The 21,514-nt window shown below is 39.9% G+C and overlaps 1 long non-coding RNA gene across 3 annotated transcripts in view; it reads left to right on the top strand.

The window, feature by feature from the left end:
• LOC118250843 (uncharacterized) overlaps window positions 1-21,514 on the top strand; it is a 201,887-nt gene that overhangs the window by 153,828 nt on the left and 26,545 nt on the right. For all 3 annotated transcript variants that reach the window (XR_007708432.1, XR_004779591.1, XR_004779592.1), the window contains 2 exons: window positions 6,723-6,937; window positions 19,967-20,148. This is a non-coding gene — a long non-coding RNA (uncharacterized LOC118250843). The remainder of the gene's footprint in view (window positions 1-6,722; window positions 6,938-19,966; window positions 20,149-21,514) is intronic.

Genomic DNA, 21,514 nt, shown 5'->3' with positions numbered 1-21,514 from the left:
TTAAAATAATACATCATTTGCTATCATTATCTGTTGTAATGTTTGCATATCTTTGTGTCATTCTAGGCATCTTTACTGAGTTTCCAAGTGAAAAATACAGTGTTTATTGTTTAGGGACATGACAGTACATATCCAGTTTGAAACACCAGCCATTTACAAAAAAATCGTAGTGTTCTGATTTCATCCAGAAAGCAAATAGCGGCTGTGGTACACGTGTAATACAGACATGTCAGCATCTACAAGAATTACTCACCCATTCTTAAGACATCTATTCATACATGAGGTATTTAGATTATTTCCTTTTAAAATGAATAACATTTTTACTTATAAAAATAAGCATTTATATATTGTTCATTTTTATACTTCACTGTTGCTTTTGATTCTGACAGGAAGGGCTTTTGTAACCTTTTCCTTGAGTAAGTAGTACCCACTCTACAAGCATGGCCAGAGTTTCTAATAGACCTACTGGCAGTACTGTCCCACTAGAGTTAAGTGTCAGGATCCAGCACTCCGTATTTAATTATAATTTCATTCCCATATGACTGAGGAAAAACACCCTGAGGAAAGGAAGTAATCTCTCTAAGGAAGGCTAAATCTTTTTTTTTTTTTCTTTTTTCTTTTTTCCCCTTGCATAGCTTTACAATGGTGATTTTTATCAGATGAGTCATCTGCCTGGTTTTATGAATTGGTGCTCATGTTGTGGATCCATTAGGGGTTTGTACTTCTCTCCATGACAAACATGTTGGAGGGAGTAACGAGGAGGCAGCTGCTTAGATCAAGTGGCAATGTCTGTCCACCCCTAAGCCTGTAGCCAAAATCAACAGTGAGTCTTTACAGTTGATCTAGGGAATGCTGTTACAAAAATGGGATGTTTGCACTAACGACTTATTCAAATACATCTGGAGCATTTTTCCCTGAAGAAATGAAACTGATGTAATAACACAGCACAGTCTCCTTATTATGTAAATCATGAGGCAGAAAGCTGAGGACGTTATTTAAAGAAAACTGAAGAAAGCTGAAGACTTGCTCAAGTAATTTCCCGTTTTTACCCTATATGAGATCTTGCAGATGGCAGGAAGGAATAGAAAAAGAAGCAAGCCTTCTAGCTTCCAAATGTGAGACAATTCTCTTCTCACAGTGAGTACTTAAGCCACTGAAAACCTGGAGTTTTCTACAATAGAAGCATTTGAACACTTTTTGAGCAAGAAAACCAAGCCAGACTTTATCTACACATCCTCTATGTTGAAAGTCAAGGAATAATGTAGGATACCACTTGTGCTGTGACTCTGGAGACATGAATTTTAAAAGTGCTTAATGGTTTTGAGCCCAGCAAATCTCTCTATCTTGAAAATATAAATTTCCTACTTTTTACCCTAACTGAAATTTAGATGCGGTGGGAAATTGGGAAGGAATGAACTGGAATGCTTTTTCTAACTTTTGACTGATTGTGCAGGGTTCATCTTTACTTCATCTAAAGTTTGTGGTCAAAGTTTTACCTTTTTTTATTCAAGTCATTTGGGATCGTGAGGTATTTTTGGAAGATTTTTCTCTCACAGCTTGACTTTTCTACGCCATTCAAAATGTACCACCTAGATATAAATGTAAAGCTTTATGGGTAGCTGCCTGTGGATGGAGAGAAGTGAACCTACATGCCATTCCCTCAGCTCTCAGCAATGCCAGGCCAATGTCCTATCACAAAAAAACTCGATACCTCAATAGCTTTACTTTTCTGGCACAACAGGATTTTCCTAAATAGATGAAGCATATCTATGCAAGAGACAACATTTTTGAGGGCGTGACTCAGACATTAAGTTCTCTGGGGAGTGCTGACTGTTGCAGAGCTCGCCATCCTCTGCTCAATTGGCCCATCAAGGCCCATTCCTCATACATTTTATGTTTGGCAGAGGAAAAGATGCGGCAGGTATTAGTGCATCGCTGCCTGGCGCACTGTCTGGAAGAGCTCAAATGCTTCAGAGATGATTGCATGTAAGGATTTACATAAATGAGAACAGAGAAGAATTACTTTAGTACTCTGAGGTTTACCAAGTACTGAGGTGGTGCAGACAACCAATTAAACTGCTCTACAACATTTGTTGCTACCTGAATTTGTAGGATATGTTCTAAGGCTCGTTATGTATGGCTCAGTATTGGTCAAGATGATGATGACCTTCACCAACTTCAATCCAGTTTGACTTTTCTTATGGGAGAACAAAATTTTGCACCTTAAAAATCTGCCTTTTTTCACTATTCTGATTTATTTTCATTCTTTCCTTATTTTTTTTTCCTTCTAATTAGCACTGTGAATCTCTTCTTTGAGGACCAGGAACTTCCAATGCATATGAGTAAACTGTTAATATGAAAGAAAGCTATAGCCAGAAATCAAAAATATATAGTACAGAAGCAAGATTTTCCATTCTGCACTGAAAAATCCAAAGACTTCAGTTACCTCATCAAAGGCAGCAAATGGTCATGTACTCTCACTTTCACTGCCTTTGCCCTAGCAAAATGTTCAGGGCTCCAGTTGACAACCTCTGCTGAACCTTGCTGGGGCAGCAGAAGGGGTTACCAATGCCTACAAAAAGGCACAAGGAGCAAGACTGTGTCAGATCCTCTGTTACTGTGGCTTATGGTGCAGTGTTTTAAAACAAAATTGATGGCAGCTAAAGGGACGTGATGAGAACATCATGGTGAAACCCTCTAGCACAGAGCTGGAGCAGCTAGCTGGCAATGATAGCACCTTAAATCCCAGCTATTAGCTCCAGCAAGATTCATCTGAAGACTAGAGCCTTCAGTTTCTATATTTTTTCCATTTTTAAGTATTTGCCTGCTCTATTTCTGGTTAAGTGGCATCTGCATTCCTAACAGCTTTAGGCTGCAGCATGCATAGTATTTCACTGGTTTAAACACAGTTCAACCTAAAACACACAACAGCATTTTTAAAAGTTTACAGACATCTGTCTAAATACACAGAATAGAGGCTCAGGCATGACTGTAGGTGAAGGCTACGTGAGGTATGTGTGTTTTGCACCTTCTAATCCTACAACTTTCATTTAGCAGAAAGAGACTAATTCTAGGACTACATGAAAAGTTTCTTCCTGGCTATGTCAAGGTTTACTTGCATAAATTCTTGTACTCAAAGACACCCTCAGCTACAGATACATGATACTTCTTCATAAATCTTATTGCTAGACTTTGCTATTAGGGTATTTTAATCTTTTCACTTCTGATGAGCCTGATCAACAGGGTCAGTGTTTCCATTTATGTAGATCTTTATTCTTGAATGTTTGTATGGATTGCAATTAAAGTGTAGGGCAAGGAGGCCTCTGTGGCATTCTGGTATACAGCAGGGGCTTTTTAGTTGTGTCTTGATTGTCTATAACGTAGACAAGGTTAGCAGCCTTAATGAAATAATGTTCTGCTGAAGACAGCAAAGTCCTACTTCCCATGGATGCAAAAGCCTTTCCTTGCCTCGATGGGATTTGGGTTCAAGCAAGAACTTATTATTTCTGAAATATGGAATGCATTTGCTCTTGGAACACGTCCTTTTTATGCCCTCTGGTTCATGAGCTAGTTGGAAAGCTACGAATTTGCTATAAAATTCCTTTTAAGGTGCAATGCTGCTAGAAATTTGTAGAATAATAGAGGCCCTTTCATCCTTTGTATTTAAACATGCAATTTGCTTTAACGGGATCTGATCAACCATTAAAACCCACACTGTGTTTTATGTGTTTAACAAAAAACATATTTGCACAAGTAAAATGGACTGCATGCAAGCCTACAATATACCTATTTATGTTCAACATATAACAAGGTCTTGCAGAACTCCTTTTGTCCTGAGGGGTTTAACAGCTCTGTCCCAACACCGCTAGTGGAAGGTCAAGCCCTCTGGAAGGAGATCTGCAGCACAACACGTTGCTAGCATAATGCGTTCGTTCCTTAGGGCGTTGGGTTGGCAGTCCCAGAGCGTGGGCTCAGCTTCTGCAAGAGGGATGCTCTGTCGCAGTGCTTAAGACAAAATATACCAGTGACCCATTCCAGTCATCTATCCAAGGATGCAGGCATTCTTCAACAGGAATGGTCTGTTTTTTTCAGCGGATGGCTAGTCAAGTGGTCAGTTCAAGGCGCCTCAGTCTTAGCTTAAATGCTTGGATGCTGCTGGAGTATAAATCATATCCACAAGGGAAGTTTCAAAGTCCAGAAAGTTTTAAAGTCTGGGGGAGGATGCTAGTTGCTTAGAAGATTTAGTGTGGGGTCTCTAATGTCGGGTGTCTCTAATACTGCTAATGTGATACTCAGGAGACCTGAGTGTTCAAAGTTGCATCTGAAAGGCATGTAATAAAATTGAAGACTGACTTTTTCCTTTTTAAAATTGATTGATTAGCCATAGAAGTATAGGTTTTACCATTTTTCAATGAAGAGGAATTTTTCATACAGTCCTGATTGTTCACATACATATGCAGAGCTTTGTTTTCTTGAAGGCAAGGAAGCAACAAGGAAGAATATTTATATACAGTGCAAAGGCCTTTTCACAAGCAATACTTAGCTCAGAAGCCTATTTTCTTAGCTTTCCTCAATATCATTTATTTCCAGTGTTTCTTCTGGTTTTGTGGTGGGTTTTGTTGGTTTTTGTTTGGTTGTTTTGTTTGTTTGTTCATTTTTTCTGTCCTTAATTCTCAGTTGCTTTCTCTTGCTCTTTTTATTTATTTATTTATTTCAAAAACACATAAAACCAATAACAACTCAATCTTCTCAGCTAACTGGTCCATTTTTATGGATTAGAGGCCTGATGGTTTCAACCATCAGGTCCTGTGAAGTTATTCGCAGAGTACTGGGAAGGCATCATAAACATAAGCGTTAGTGGCAAACCAATAAATTAATTGCATGAGAAATAAAGATACTACAAAGACATTTTCAGACTTTGAACCAAGAATTGATAACTTACTTGATATCTTGTCCCCTCTTTTTGAGCAGGAATTTTGTTTTCCTCGCTGTCATTAATATTCTAGAATGAAAGCATTTAAAATATATTTTTATTGTGGAAATACAAGTATCCAAATAACAATTTTCATTTTGAAGATTCTTCTACGCAGCGCTCTTGTCATATTAGAGCTGAAGATTAAAATTAAAAAGAACTTGTCAAAACTAAGAGCTACATTTATATAATATTTCCATCCTTTTAAGTAATGGAAGTTGTTAACTAAAGATGTCATGTTTTCTTTCAAGGACAATCAGAGTTTAATTATTTTTCCTTTTTGAAATGATTTCTGACCATGAGAACCCAGTCCTTTCCTATCAGTTCAATGATATAGTGAGGACTGCAATGCAGTGAGTTATTATAATTTAAAAGATAATAGTTTAAAAAAAAAAAAAAAAAGAAATCTCCTGGTTTTCACACATATCGGTGTTTAATGCTAAGGATTACATCTGTACAACTAGTTTTAAGAGAATTTTTTACCATGCATGGTTGTCATGATAAATAGCACATACCATATTTGCCTTCATGTTCTTTTTTCAAAGCCCAAATCTTTTGGCTGACCAAATGATCCTAAGACCTCTAAAATATTCTGTGATCTTTCTAATTGGATACACTGATGGCTGCTGGGAAACATATGTGATCAACTGCAGTCATCTGTGGAGCTGAAATAAAATGTGTAGTGTGTTTTTTTCAGGAAAACTTTATCAGTAACTTTACCCCCTTGCAAAACATAGACGTAATCCATAAATAAAAGAGTTGCCATTTGATGAGAAGGAGGAAATTCTATCTTACTCAATGACAGGGAAAGTGAAATGTGGTCACCCAGAGTTCCTGCAATTCAAAGCCAGCTCATGCCCACTTTAATTATTATGATGTCTGTTCCTGTTCAACTTTAATAGGACTGCTTGTGCCAATAAAGGATCTCAATTGCAAGGGTCACATTTGCTTTGTTTTTTTTTTCATCCCTGGTTTAAAGTTAGGAAACCTGCACAAAGGACAAGGATCCTTTGAGAGACCCCTCTGTTCATTTGATTCTGCCACTCCCAGGAGAAAGCAGCACAAATCCAGAGTGGGCAGTTTGGGTATCCCCCTGGATAGCAGCTGGGGTGGGGAGGGAGAGGTAAACTGGTCTTGAGAAGGTGTGGGACTCAAAACCAAAGCAACATCTGTTGTTGGAAAGGGCTGGATTGGTGTAAGACTGGATGGGAAAACACACCACGCAACCTGAGACGTGGAACACAGGAAACCGATGACACCAGATAGATCAGTCGAGGAGGTTACTGCAGCATTTAGTACAATTTCATGCATTTCGTTACTCATAATTTTAGCTTTAATTTCACCACAGGTTTTTCAATGTCAGTGGAATATTGGAAAGCAAATATTTCACTTAACAAAGAAAGGTGGAATTGGGAACACAGATCTACAAAGGCATGGGGAGTACAATCATGGTTGAGTAACCTGATTGTTTATCTGCAGGATTGGTAAGGATGGAGGAATATTGGAGTGTTAAAGATGCTAATTATTTTGATTAGTGGAGTATTTGGTACTTTCAAGAAGTTTAAAGAGTTTTGGTTTTGTTCAAAGCTCTAGATGGGTTAAGATAGTTTGAGGCTTTGGCAATCCGTGATGGAGCCACATTTGGGCCTTACCTCAGCTTTACATGTAAATTACGAAGTTACCCACTCAAAAGCTGTCTTCTCTTTGGAAAACATTGTGTTTAAATCATCTGCTCTTTATCTTTGTACAGGGTGAAGTCCGTCTCAGAGAAGTCATCTCCACATCAGCGGGTGACAGGCTATGCTGGTAATTCCTATAGGGAGTCCACCTGGGATGCTGGCACTGGAACCTCTGCACTACCGCCCATTCCCAGGCAGGATTTCATCCCTTTAAGAGGACTGGCCGAGTTCCCACCTCTAGTGTTGCAGTCTGCTTGAAAACTCAGACATCAATAAAACCATTAAGGTAGGTGACATCTTCAGGCATTATTTACCTGTGAGGACTAAGGCCTGTCTTGCTTGTATGTGAAAGTCAGATTCCTGATGTCAGCATGTAGCTTTGGGAGCTGTGATAATAGCCAGAGACCTATAATGCTTGTGCTTTTATCTTGTTGTATTTTAGTACAAAGGTCTTGCCAATATCTAACATACAATGCTTCAGTATAAATTTATAATCATTTTTATTCACAGTAATATTGTCAATAATCAAACTGAAATCAAAAGACCAATAACAATTTGACTTTACTGTCATTCTTGCCCATTTCAAAGATCATTCAAAATAAATTAAAAAGAATAAATTAGTGAAATAGTATTATATTTTTTTCAGAGGACACAGGCTCCCAGTTTCCACAAAAACTGCTCTGCAGCCAGCTGCTTCTGCAGCTGACATTTGCTTACTGAGCCAAATCCATATCTTAGGGCAGACCAGAGGGAATGTGTCTATTCTGGTTCCTGAGAAATGAAGCAGACAAGGGCTATTTCTAGTGGCCTTTCAGGTCCAGTGTGGGTGGCTGAGAACTTTCAATCAAAGTCCTCCCTTTCAAAATTGAACCCAATTATAGGAATTTTGAATAAAGCTCAAAAAGTTAAACCCGGAAAAGGAGGAGACTGAGACAGTTTGTTGTCACGAAACAAACATCTCCCTCTCCTGAAATAAGGATATTATCTTCAAGAAATGAGAAAAGCAATGAATAAGGGAAACAACAAACAAAGAAACAAACAATAGCAGAAGAATTAATTTAAATATTAGAGGGCACTAAAATCTAGGGAAAGTGTCCTGGCTCCTTTTCTTCAAACTATTTTGATAGACTTCTGATAAACTAGGAAACACAGAAAAAGCTGTCAGCCTTGGCCAACAAACAAATGAAAAAATGCTTGCAGATGTGTGGAACGCTCTTTTTTTTTTATTTATTTTCAAAGTTTACAATAAAATCCAGCCAGTGTATGTGACTATGGTAAGGGGGAGGAGGGAAAGGGGAAAGTAGGAAGACGGAAGGTCAAAGCTTTTCAAATCTGGATGCCTTGTTCTAGGTTTTTAAATCTGTATTTCTTATACAAATTATTTTGAGAGAGTTTTATAAATTTCAGAACTTCCTCCCATACCACTTATGGTTGAATTTGTCTTCTTATGATGATCTGATCCAATATTCTTTATTCACCGAAGGGAAACATCTACAAGCTATTTATTTTTTGAATAGCTTCAGTTTTGAATCCTTGCTTACCCTGAATAAGATCTGAAAGGTTTTCTTCTGAATATTAGGGGATGAAAAATTAAAGGGTAGGTAAACATTGATATATATTTTTAATGGTAAAAGTGATACTGTGTTCCAGTTTGAAAGTATTTAAAAATATATATAGTTGGCAAGAAAGAGGGGGAAACTCGTAGGTATTTCATTTTTTTTATCAAAGACTTGCCATACATAAATTGCTACACAATGGAAATTGCATGCAGGGGTAGTGCCTAGACTTATATTGAACCATAGCATTTCATAAACTTGTGGAGCTAGGCATGAAGTGCTACTATTGGGAGTCTGCATCACTGAGTATTTGCTCACTTAAACCCCAGGGTAGAGGAGAAATTTTCATGGAGCTTATAGTGATTTATAATGGGAAGCATAGGCTTTTTCATAGACATTGTTCTCACTGACAGTGTAAAGAAAGAGAGCACTAAATCTCTTCTCATCATAACTAATGATTAAGTCAGCAGCTTTTTTGGCGAATACAGAATGCCCTTCTACAAAAACAAAGTATTCTATTGTGATGTATTACATTTAAGAAACCCATAAGTATCCCATAAGGCTATTGCAATATTTTTAGCTAGATCTTCTCTCTTTGTCACCATATTGAAATAAATGGAATGTGTCAGACTGAGTAATGCTCTTTCAATAAGTTTTTAGGAGCTCACTTAGAAGTTTGGCAAAATATAAAGAAACGAGGAAAACTTTCTCAGGATCCTCTATGGCCTGAATGAAAGATTGGTCCATTAAGGAGAAAAGCTTATGCTGATGCTGACACTAATAAATGGGACAGGGAAGGATATTTCTGCTTAGTTTGGGCTACCTTGCTCCAAGTTGGCTGCTTCAAGTTGCCCTCTGAAATAAATCAGCTGGTTGATGATGATTCATTGCGTTACAAAGTTCCCATCAATATAATGGCAAAATCAGTTTTGTTTGAGTGTCCAAATGTGAACCCACCCTTAACTATTAGTAGTCAAAGGGCCAGCAGTCACTGAAAAATTAACTTTCCTGCGTCTGCTTTTCAGACCTGTGTTTGAACTATGGCATTAGGAATGCCTCTTCCTTTGGAGCGTCTTTCTGCCATTCACTCTGGATACTGAACTTGCTTTAACTTCGTACATAATGTGAAAGAAAATACCATGGTTTTATTAGGCTGTTCCTTCTCCAGTGCTTTCACTTCAGATGCTATCTCAGCCCTACTGAAGCCAGTGATAAAACTCCTTCAGACACTGCCAGGGCCAGGCTTTTACTCTGTATTTTGACTCCTGCGGCAAATTTTGAGAAGGTGGATATTCATCTTTGATTTTAAGTCCTTTTGTAGGGAATACCATTAGAATCTCTTTTATAAGAGTGTTCCCCAGAAATTTTTTACACCAAAACACTTACAAAAATGCCTCCACAGTGCTCCTTCAATGTGAAAATTAGAAGTAGAAATATAGTGCAATGGGAAAGAATTGTTTTTAGCTGTGATGGTATCTCTCAGTAGTAGGGCTCAAGTGATCTTCATGTTGCAAGTGCAATGTCTGCCATACCTGCCATCTTTCATTCTTTAGAAAAAAATCTAGATTAGTCAGAATCTGTTTTCAAGGGATGTTTCTCTTGTGACACTGACCTCACAGTGTACTCTTATATTAAATAGTTTAAACATTTCTGAAATGTTCAGAAACCTTGCTCAGTAAGTCCTTTTTTACCTCTCTGTAATACAGCCTTTCCTGAGTGTTATGTCTGGAATCCTAGCCACAGTTCACAAAAATTGCAGTTCGGTAAAGTGGGCCCTCTCAGACTTAGGAATCCTTCAGATTTCTTTTTTTTTTTTTCCCCATTGCCTCACAAAGGTCCTAGTCAAGAGTGGGGTAGAAGGAAATCCCACTAGAGCCTAATAATGCTGCTTCTTTCCAGAGGGAGTCACTAGAAAGTAATTTATTTCTTCAGCATGCAACTGGAGGTACTCATTTATCAAAGGCTTGTGCACGCTGCTTCTGTGGCCTTCGTTATCCCAGGGACAAGGGACTGAAGTTGTGACCCAAAAAAGCTATTCCTACTGCCAGGCTAACCCTTGTTGTTCCTTATTTACCCAAGCATCAAATACCGGCCTACTGGACATACAAGGCTATATTCCTAGCTGGAGTTTGTGCAGTATTTACAAGGTATGAAAAGCCACAATTCTTCTGCCTTTCCCTATCAGCACCAATAGGCAGGAGTACCACTATCAGCTGCATTCCTTTGCCTTCTGAGCCATAGGCAGCTCTGATTTTCAGACATGCTTTCCTTTTTTTTTTTTTTTTTTTTTTTTTTTTTCCTGCTCTTCTCTATTGTTTTGTCTTTCCCATCAAGGGAATTCGCCCTCAAGTTCAGATCACACACTTAGGCAATGCAGCGGAGAATTGGGCTTTTGTGAGCGTGTGAAGGATGCTTTCCTTGACCTGTCAGAGAACATATTTTACTTGATGAGAAAGAATGCTGGGCCAAATTCCTCTCTACTGTAAGCAGGCTGATAGAGGAGGACTTACATTAGGGATGAGCATGGCCTACTTTGTCTGGTGGAAGGTCTCCTAAGCAGACAACGCTCACTTATTGTTTACAATGCATTGGCTGCTTTTACTGCTGTTTTAAGTGATGGTGGGTATTTGTACCAAACAATGCAAATAGGAAGTCATTTGTTTGTGAGGGCCTAATCCTGGAGGCCTTATTTGGTGTTTACTGAAGTTGAATTCAGCCTTTACTCAGATAAACTCCACATGGATTCACAAGGATCTTGCCCCAGTGAGGACAAGAAGAGGACTGTGGGAGTGTGCTGCCTGTTTTTGGCCAAAGGACAAAGATAGTTTACGTTAAAAACACATACAGAAAAAATAGAGGCACACACAATTACTGACTATATGCATGCGGCACTGTACGTGTGCACACGAACACAATTGCACACTAATCTAATCAATACATTCATTTCTTATTAGGACATAATTACACATCCCAGGAGGCTGGAACAGAAAAGTCCCATTAACCCCTCATGCCCTTTTCAGCTTTCCTCTGCCTTTCCATCTAACAGACCCCTGTGTCACTCCACTCATTACCAGTTACTGTCTATGACATTGTTACATAAATAAGGATGTCGACCTGTCAGAATGGGTCACCCAATTCAAGGGTGATGATAAATATCTGTCCCTCTGAATTAGGCCAAAGACACCAGAGTACAGGACAGCTACTGTTGATTATTGGATAGTTAATGTATAGAGGACAAAAGGTGCTGAGGCCTGGTCACTTTTTGGATCATTAATATGGATTTAGGCCTATTGTTAAAAAAATGCACACATACAAAACTAGGTTAGCAAGAACATGCATAACTTTCAGTTTGGGATTGAATATATAGCTGGTGGGTGGATTTGTGGTGCTAAAGGTGTGGCTTTCACATGAAATTAATGGTGTTTTTAGATACGCAAACACAGTATTTTGGGGTCAGTCTGAAAATGTTTTGTATTCCTCCATGCTTACAGATGAAATGTAAGTAAAAGGCCTGCTGGATGCCCTTAAATAAGCCAAGATGACTCCAGGAAGCAGGATATACAGTAGAGCAGTATTCAGCTCAGAAGCAGCTAGAGAGCTGCTGAGGCATATCACATGGCTTGCACTGAAAAACATCAGTTATTGCCAAGACTCTTTTCTGAAACTCTGCTTTATTTTCAAAACACCTTTTTCTACTTTAATAATGAAGGGACTGGAGAGTCTGTAACCTCAATTCATTCATTCAGTGATTACTATCTTCACTTAGTGACAGATTATTCCTTGCAGGTAGTACTTAAGTGTGATGCAACACACTGCTTTGATTTTAATAGCAGATAATGTGAAAATATCAAAGCAGTTTTGTAGACAGAAGCTCTTGCCATTCTAAATAAGGACAAATTAAGACTCTTTTCCAAAAGACTCAGTACTGTATCTCTCTGAAAATGTTAAGTGCTGGGCAGGAACATCCCTTAGGATTTGTTTATCTATAAGTTTAATCACAGCACCCACAACTTTCCCTGAACTCAAGGGCTCAGTGTCTCATAGGCTCAGACTGTGTTATCATTCTTGAAAATCTATTACAACAGCTTGATCTGAATAGAAGATCCAGTCTGGAAGGGAGTTAAGTCCCCTGTAAAGAAGTCAGCATATGTACAGCATATCTTTGCAGAACCAGGCCCTTTGATTAATTTTACTGCACTCACCCCTACCTCTGTGCTTTGTTACATCCTTTACAACACTGTCACCAAGCTCTGAGAGGTGTGGCCACAGCATTTTCCTGGAGCAAGGCTCTGACAGCTGGTAATACCAGCACACGTGCCAAGTCAGTAGTGTGAAGTAGCTGTAATTCTGTGTTTCCCTCTCCCTAATTTCCTCCTCCCTCAGGGAGCAACTGTTGCAAGGAGTATCCTTGTTTTCCTGGCACACTGGTGCATGGAAAAGTTCTGCTGGTTGTAGTCAGAAATCTCAGTCTCACCAGTGGTGCCAGACAGCAATCTTCTGAGCGCAGGAGGATTAACAAGTCAGCTCCAGTTTGCGAAGACACTGCACCAGTCCTGCAGTGCTGATTTGAATAGAGTCTGTGTGCACTGGCTTATTGGGGTGCGTTCACATCCTTATCCAGGCTTGGTTATGCAAATCTAGAGAAGGAAAATGCAGGCTGGTCAGAAATAGGGATACTTGCAGCTCCCAAATTTGCCTTGCTGGGGTGATGCCCAAGGGACTCTCTGCCAGCTCTTTGGAAAGTGTCTTTGTGTTGAATCAGTGTTGGTATACAGGAAACCCAAGCAGATATAGTTGTGCTTTGAGCTCACTAGGGACTTCCTTTTAATTTGTCAAATAGATGGCTCAGTAAAAAGGTATGAGGGAGGGAAGGAGCAAGAAGAAACTAGCCAGAATACTGTTTTTAACAGACACATTAAAAAAAAAAAAGTCTGAAAGGTGCAATCTGTTGGCTGGGTAAAGCACCTATCTTTATCTTCAAGTTCAAACTCCACAGTGCAGAGCTGTAGCATCCCTTGTCCCAGAGGTCTCTAAATTTCAATGAAAGAGGAAACATAAGTTTTCAAACCCTCTGTGGAGAAAGATGGTCTAATGTGATGTATTGTAACAAACTTAACGATAGTCTTAAAACATGGGTGTTTCTGAGGGCTGCCATTTCGACTAGCACACCAATATTTTAGCAATGCACACCAGCCGTTGTAACTTGATTTAAGGAACAAACTCTGGAGCTGTGGATGATGTGGTAGCTGTGCTGGCAGATTTATATCCTCAGTGGATGAGACCCAGCAGGGAATGTCTGGTGAATCTTGTGCATAAATTGTCTATCAACACTCTACGAGGGTTATCAAAAGCATTTAGAAACACACTGTTCCCAAATCTATTTTTCCCAGTCAAAGTGCAGTCACACATACTGTTTTGTTTAACTGCACTAGATTTTGCTATTTTATGATCATTACTGATAAGGTTCATACTACTCCATGAAATTATTTCTTAGAATTAATTTGCCATAAAAGGTTTGTCTATGCATGAAATGGCAGCTGTGCATCTTCTGGAATATATAAGATTTTCTCTGTTTGAATAAAACTGCCCTTTACTCTGCAGGCTGAAGTCTCTGAGGTCTAAAAGTCATTGGGAAAAAAAAAAAAGTCAAACTTCTTGTATCCTTATAACAACCAAAATTTGAAGATGTTTTGATCAGGTGTTTCCTCTATGCATTTTCTCTAACATGTTGAAGATGACGTTATAGGAAGGACAAGGTTATTGCACGGCTTGGAACTGCAGAGCATAGTTAAGTTGCTTGCTAATCCCTGTGTTTCTTAAAGGCACATATCTATCAGCCTTCTGACTGACCTCATCAGACATTCTCAGATATCATCACCTATTCCATTATAATGACAGATTTGATAGTTTATGGGAAATCTGTTAGAATCATACTTCAGGAAAATATATTAAGTTACATTACTTCTTTAGTTATTTCCTAAATATTTCATAGTAACAGCATGGCTGTATTAGTTTGATGCCTATCAGAAACCAGGGGAAACCATGTCAGTTAAGTAAGTTAAAAAATGAAAATATATTTCTTTCCTTTTTAAGGTTGATTGTAAAAAGCCTTGTGCATACACACATGCCACATTTATAAAAATAATTCCTAACACCCTCTAAAAAAGTCTAATCATAATATCTCAAATATGTAGCCAATATATATGGGATTATTTTGCAGCAGTGGGTTAAGCATATTGCTGGCAAAGAACTCCAGGATACGATGATATAAATTCACAGGAACAGTGCTTGCTAATGCAGTAAATGACGACAGCTGCTATAACTGCTGAACTAAAAGGGAGCTCTATCCAAGAATAATGAATATTTCTCATTGCATTTCAAAAGTGCATGCTTTGCACATGTTAGTTTGGGTCTTAACTCAGTCAGCCCTATGAATCCCTCAGTTTACTGCATGGTAGCATTAAGATGAACTAATTAAATGTCTAAAGATAATTGTGTGCATCCAAGCAAGGCAGCCCCAAGTAACAAAATCCTCAGCATAGTCTCAGGCTGGATCAGGCAGAGCCGCCTGCAACGCCTCAACTCTGTGGGGCTCGCCCAGCCTGCTGTGGGCATTGGTGCTCCTGCCGTAAACGTGCCTCCTGCCACCACTGGGGCAAGAAAGCCGTTCAGCTTCCCATTGCCATGTGTAACAGTCTGCCCGTTTGTGCTGGTGGTTTTTGTGCTGTGACTACCTTTCCAGCAGGAATTGGACTGAGATCACTGGCTTATTCCAGTCTAGCCACTGAAAGGCTGCCTGTTTATTAAAACCATACTCCCTGTGAAATGCATCTTTGTCTATGAAATGGCATGACCATTACATAATAAGTTTGTGATTTATGGCTGTCAGATAGTGTGTTTGCAGTAGGCAAAGCAGTAGGTCTTGAGGGACCAGGATTTGCTAGCCCAAGGCTGTCCATCTCCAGGTGCTTTCATGCTTGCTTTCTCCATTGAAACACAATAATAGATGTGACTTAGCTTCTCGGAAAGTGAACACTGCTATTTCCACCAGTGAATGAGGCAATCCCAAACCAGCAGAAGCATCTAAAGGTGTACCTAGACACCTGCCAGGGGTGATGTGGAAAGCTACCTGGGTTATCTCTAGAGCTCAGGTATTGGAAGCAGTCTAGCTGTGGTAGGCTGGAGCTCCATGGACATTTATTTACCTGACTGAGAATTGCTTGAGGCTCTGGTTCCACAAACACCTCTCTCTGTGGCAATTCTGGCTCCAGCAGGTCATGCTGCCACCGCCAGGGCCATTTGCGGCGGTCTCTACATTGCCCTCCTTGTTCTGCACAGAGGGGTGGCAGCAGGATGGGAGCAGGCAGCAGCGAACCAGAGTGGGCACTGCCTGCTGACGCTGACTCTGTGTCCAGGAGAAATGTGTGTGTAACCACAGCCCCAGCGGCAGGATGAATAAGCTTATGTGGGAGCCTGTGACTAAATCATTCTGGAAAATAGGCTCTAGGCTCTTTTGAAAACTTTACCCATTACTGGTAGGGACTAGAGGTCTTAAAGAAAAGGCAAAAGGCCATTGAGTGTACTTCTTTAAATGCATAGCATCGTGTATCAAAGAAATCACCAGCACAGCTGCTGCTAGCTGGAAGATGTGAACTTTCTCAGCAAGTAATTGATGGCCGTAGAGATTACACTGGCCTCTCTAAAGTAGTCCCTGGTGTTCATCTGATCAGTGCCAAGTACAGTAGCAGTTGGTCTGTGTGCCAAGAACATCTCTCTTCTGTTACCTGGGTTAAGCCTATTCCCTGAATGCAAAAGTAACATTTCATAAGTATTGAAGCCCAAGCAAAATTAGAAAAAGAAAAAAAAAAGGGGGTGTCAGAGAGTTAAAAAAAGAGGTCTGATGTGTTGTATCAGTTTGTCTGATAATTCTGACTGTGAAATGTTCCTTGCTCATTGATTGTGTGTTGTGGAAGATTGCAATGTCTGAGAACAGCAGACAAAGCTAAATTCCAGTGAGTAAATAATCCAACCAGCTCCAGACCAGTCAGGCTACAAATATTAGTATCCATTGGCATGCGTGATACCAGTGTGTTATCAGCTGATGTCATTAAGGTGTGATGCAGTAAAATACCTAAATGACTCTGTGTAAGTACCATTATATATATGGTTAGTGAGCAACACCCCACCCACCCACTCCTGCCTGCATACAGGTGCCCACACAGCTCCATATATTGTACCTTGAAAACCTTCACTTGCAAGTTTGCCCCTATGTGGTATGACAGAGAAAGTTCCACTTTTGCACTAAACCCTGGAAATTAGGTACCAAAGAAAGCAAAGACTTATTGCCTTCTATCATTGGTTTGGCAAAGGCAGGTGACAAGAAGCTGATTCTTGCTAGCCTTTTTACAATATAAATCTGCCATTCATCACTGTTCCTATGGCAAGGACTCCAGAACTGTGCCAGAAGTGTTTCTTGAGCAGGCAGGGCTGTGTACTGAGGTGATTATTCTGGCTGGCCTTCACCAGGACCAGCAACCTCTGTCAGGAGTTACTTCACGAGCTGTCTTTTACCAAAGAGAAAAGCAAGCAAAACCCTTGAAGGTGAGATGCAGAAAACTTTGTCATGACTGTGGCCAAGCACCCCACTCTGCAAGCTCATCAGATGTCACCTGCTAACTTGGTGCTTCCTGGAAGGCTTTTATAGCGTGTAGGTGAGGTGCTGATGGTGAGCAGCTTGCACATTTTTTACTGAATTGGGCTTAAACTCAGTAGTAGTGGACACTGGATATGCCTAAGCCAGTAACTGTCTTGTTATCAACCTCTTCTGCTGCTGTGGCCATTTTTCCATCATTTTTTTAAAAGTGCATGTGGTAATCTAATTAATAATAACGCTTATTATGGTAGTGGAAGCAGACAAGTGCTCCGGGATAGATGTCCTTCCTATCTAACTGCAGGACAAGCAGGGCAACATGGCATTCCTCAGCATCAGGTGGTCTCCGTTTTTGGCTGGGGGTGTAGGAAGTGTGACCTAAACATGGAAAGGGACAAAGAACATGAGAGGAGAAAGCAGGAACATCAGGCATGTCCTGAAGCTGCTGCGAAAACGGGGAGAGGGGGGAGGAGAGAAGGCGAATGAGGCTGGAACTAGGCCCCAAACCTCGTAACTATGGAAAGCTCTGTGGCTGTCACAGGTTCTCGCTTTAGCTACCACTTCTGATGTACTGAACATAATTTCATGGACAAGTCCTCGCTAATTACACTTTGTTTTTTCCTGTTACAATTTTTGCTGAGTTTCATACACTGAAATTGCCTTCAGTTAATGAAGGTTACAATTCGTTTCAGTACAGTGTAAAATTCTTTGCATAGGTCTTGAGACAATGGAGCCTAAAAGTGATCAATGCTGATTGATGCTCGCCTGAACATGAGCCAGCAGTGTGCCCAAGGCGGTCAAGAAGGCCAACGGCATCCTGGCTTGTATCAGGAATAGTGTAGCCAGTGGGACCAGGGAGGTGATTGTCCCCTTGTACTCTCTCCGGTGAGGCTGCACCTCGAGTGCTGTGTTCAGCTTTGGGCCCGTCACTACAAGAAGGACATCAAGGCCCTGGAGCGTGTCCAGAGAAGGGCTATGAAGCTGGTGAAGGGCCTGGAACACAAGTCCTGTGAGGAGCAGCTGAGGGCACTGGGGTTGTTTAGTCTGGAGAAGAGGAGGCTGAGGGGAGACCTCATTGCTCTCTGCAACTGCATGACAGGAAGGTGTGGGGAGCTGGGGGTCGGCCTCTTCTTGCAGATAACCAGTGACAGGACTAGGGGGAAAGGCCTCAAGTTGTGCCAGGGGAGGTTCAGGCTGGAAATGAGGAGACGTTTCTTCTCAGAAAGAGCAGTCAGGCACTGGGACGGGTTGCCCAGGGAAGTGATGGTGTCACCATCCATGGGGGTGTTCAAGGAAAGGTTGGACATGGTGCTTGGGGACATGGTTTAGTCAGTGACATTGGTGGTAGGGGGATGGTTGGACCAGATGATCCTGAAGGTCTTTTCCAACCTTAATGATTCTATGATCACGTTATGGCACTGGGGTAGTAGGCAAATTTCATACTGTGCTGCAAAAACTGTTCTCATTTTTCCTAAATGTTGTGGCTCATAAAAGTCTGCAAGCCTACCTGCCATGGCAGCAGTTGGGAGACCCACAAAAAAGCACCACAAACAGGAGGACTGATTTCTCACTGTATAAAATGTGCATGACAGGAGCAAAGCAGATCAGCCATTGGAGAACAAGCAAAACCAGAATTTGAGAAATTATTCTTTTCCAGGCAACAGAGCCAAGTTCAGATTCTTTCAGGCACTGATTCCATTTACATTGATCAGAAAATACCTGCTCTCCCTGAGGTGCGTAATTTCCATTGCTGAATTACAATTTTATGCACTCAAACATATGGCCCATGTCCCCCTGACCCCACCAGGAACAGTTACATAGCTTCTGTCAGAGCTGGCTTGCAGGGTTGGGCTGGCAGGATTTCCAGATTTGGGATAGCAAGTTTCTGCCCCATGACCCCACCTTTTTGCAGCCCTTCTGGTACGTACAGAAACACATCCTTTCCCAGCACTTGTGTCCAGCGCTGGAATTCTCACTAACCCAGCAGAGAACAGAGTTGGCCTCTTAGACTTTGGTTTGCCTGCATTTGTTTTTGCAGATTCAGCATACGTGTTTTGTCAGCAAGCAGAACACACAGACTTGCAGGATGCGCACGTATGAGCACTCATTGCTTACATGGGCTCATACTGTATTGTAACAGCAGCAATTAAGATTTAGCTTAATGGCCAGTAATGAATTTAACTGTTCTGTTTCGTAGTAGAGGAGTTCACAACTCCATCCATTAGCATCCTTCTGAATTACCACAGAAATTTTTGAAACTAAAGACATTTTGGAAATAAATGAATAATCATACACACGCACACTTTTTTAAAAAAAAAAAAAATAGCATCATTAGTTCAAACTATTAATGTTCTGCTCTCCTTCAGCTTTGGTATACTTCTTATTCAGAGACAGACATGTATGTACACATGCATGCACACACATGCACAGATACATACATGTGTGTGTAAATATATATATATATATATCTAAATATATATATATAATATATACACGTGTGTTCCATTTATATTCCCATATATGTGTGCCTGGAACATACAAGAAATGTCAGCATGTTTGTAGTTGTCTAAAATGTTTTAGAGTTCACCAGTGATACATCATTACTGATGGTTTATTCTTATTACAGAAGTGTCTATAGAACCTAACCTAACAGCTTAACTGCCTTAAGCAGTCTTCAGAAGGTTCCTAGTTTGATGCAAATGCTTTAGAAAGGAGGTGAAGAGAAATATAGAAGTAAGGATTACAAAACAGACTAGTGGTTTAGCTGGAAATAAATTTTGGTGTCCTGACTAGTACCTTTTGATTCCTACTGGCTTCATGTATTGCTCCGTGATGAATCATTTGTCACCAGCAGAATTTGTCTGAATGAATATTATCACAGATTTCTTTGATGCTCAGTCCTGTATGGCTCCATGCACTTGATGGCAGCCTTCATAAACTCTTCCTGCCCTACTGGGTTTCAGACAGTGAATTTACTCCACTCATGCTGTGATCCGATGGGACCGTGCTTTTCCCTCAGCACTCAGTCCAGGGTCCCTCTGATTTCCAAAGATGTGAGTTGACTTTTATTCCAATTATTTCTCATTTTCACATGCTTCTTCATTTCCAGGTTCCAGAAGAAGCTTTAAGAGGAAGTGCCAGAACTTTGTTAGGGAAAGATTGCGGTACTTTTAGTCCCTGAGGAAGCCTGGCAAGATTATAAAGATAGCAGTGTGCTCCGCTGAAGACTGAGAGGTGGAGGAAGCAGACAAGATGGAAAAGTTAATAGGAAGAAGGAAAAGTGTAAAAGAGGTACAGTGCATGGGAATGTAAAGAGAAAGGAAATGAGTGATGAGAGAATGTGAGTCTTTTCTGGTTCAGTGTTATGATATCACTGTCTGCATTTGTCAAATAATTTTAAAGTGACCTGCAAATGATTATTTTTATTACATTTATGTTTTTCATCACTTCTTGATGACTTAAAATGAAAGCTTGAAAGAGTTCACAGCTTGATTTTTTTAATATACTCACTGTTGTTGTTCTGTATCTCAAGCATTTTGTATTCACACAATTCTTGCCAGCACAATTAAATTAGTTTAGATTGATTTTGATACATTAATGTATGATCTGTCTCCTACAGACACCCAAACCCTCATCAGCATCTGGGGGACACACTTCAGTTGGTGCAGTCATTTTCAATAGATTTAGTTTCTGTCCATAGAAAATAGATAAACTGGCAAAGCATTTGCTGTAGTACAGGCTTTCAAAATATCAGGAAGACAGAGATGAGGGAAGGGGGAGAGGGTGGAATTTTACAGGCAAAGCTTACATGTGCTAAAAAAAAAAAGGAGGTTTGGGGGAGATTTATTTCCCTGCCTCAATTCCCTTTGCAGCTCACCTTTAAAGGAAAATATTTTTAATGCACATGTATTAAATGTACTCATGTTCAGTTATGATTGTTTTTTAATGAATAGGATATTCATTACATATAAGCATATTGAGCTTACAGAAACAGCTGGAAAAATAGTATAAGCATTCCTTACACATAAGTGAAGAAACAAGTATGTATGTGTGTGTGTTTATGTGTATATGTGTGTATACATAAAAGCCACGCAGCATATTATCTGAGAGAGAGCCCTCACAAGGACATGGATGACATGCATGATGGAATTAAAATGACAGAGCGAGAGGTGAAAATAAATCAAAAGATCAAACAGAAAAGGAACAGAAGAGAAAATAAGGAACAATCTGAGAGAAAGTTATGCTAAAAACTGGCCATATTCCATGTTAGTTAATTCAGATTTCCAGATTAAGACAAACCAATTATTTTATTCCTTTTTTTTGCTCTTTCACTGAAAACAGACACACTACAGTTCAAGGAGACATTTAGACGTGCTTAACTTTAAGCATATAAATACTCCCAATGAAGTTGTTTTATTGACTATTCAGAAAAGCCACAATTAATAAAGATGTTTACTGTCGTTAAAAAAATCACTAAGTAGTATGTTAGTAGAGAAGGGAAAATAGCTGTTACATGTATATATGAATATATTTAGTTATATATATGGAGAAAAGGAAGGCTGTAGCAATACATATGAGTGAGGCTTAAAACTGCAGAATAATAATAAAGGAAACATAAGGAGAACAGGCGGATCCATGTCCACCAGGATAATTTTTA

This window comes from Cygnus atratus, chromosome 5 (assembly GCF_013377495.2).
Source record: "Cygnus atratus isolate AKBS03 ecotype Queensland, Australia chromosome 5, CAtr_DNAZoo_HiC_assembly, whole genome shotgun sequence".
Lineage (NCBI taxonomy): Eukaryota > Metazoa > Chordata > Aves > Anseriformes > Anatidae > Cygnus > Cygnus atratus.
This window is presented reverse-complemented; position numbering and strand designations above follow the sequence as displayed.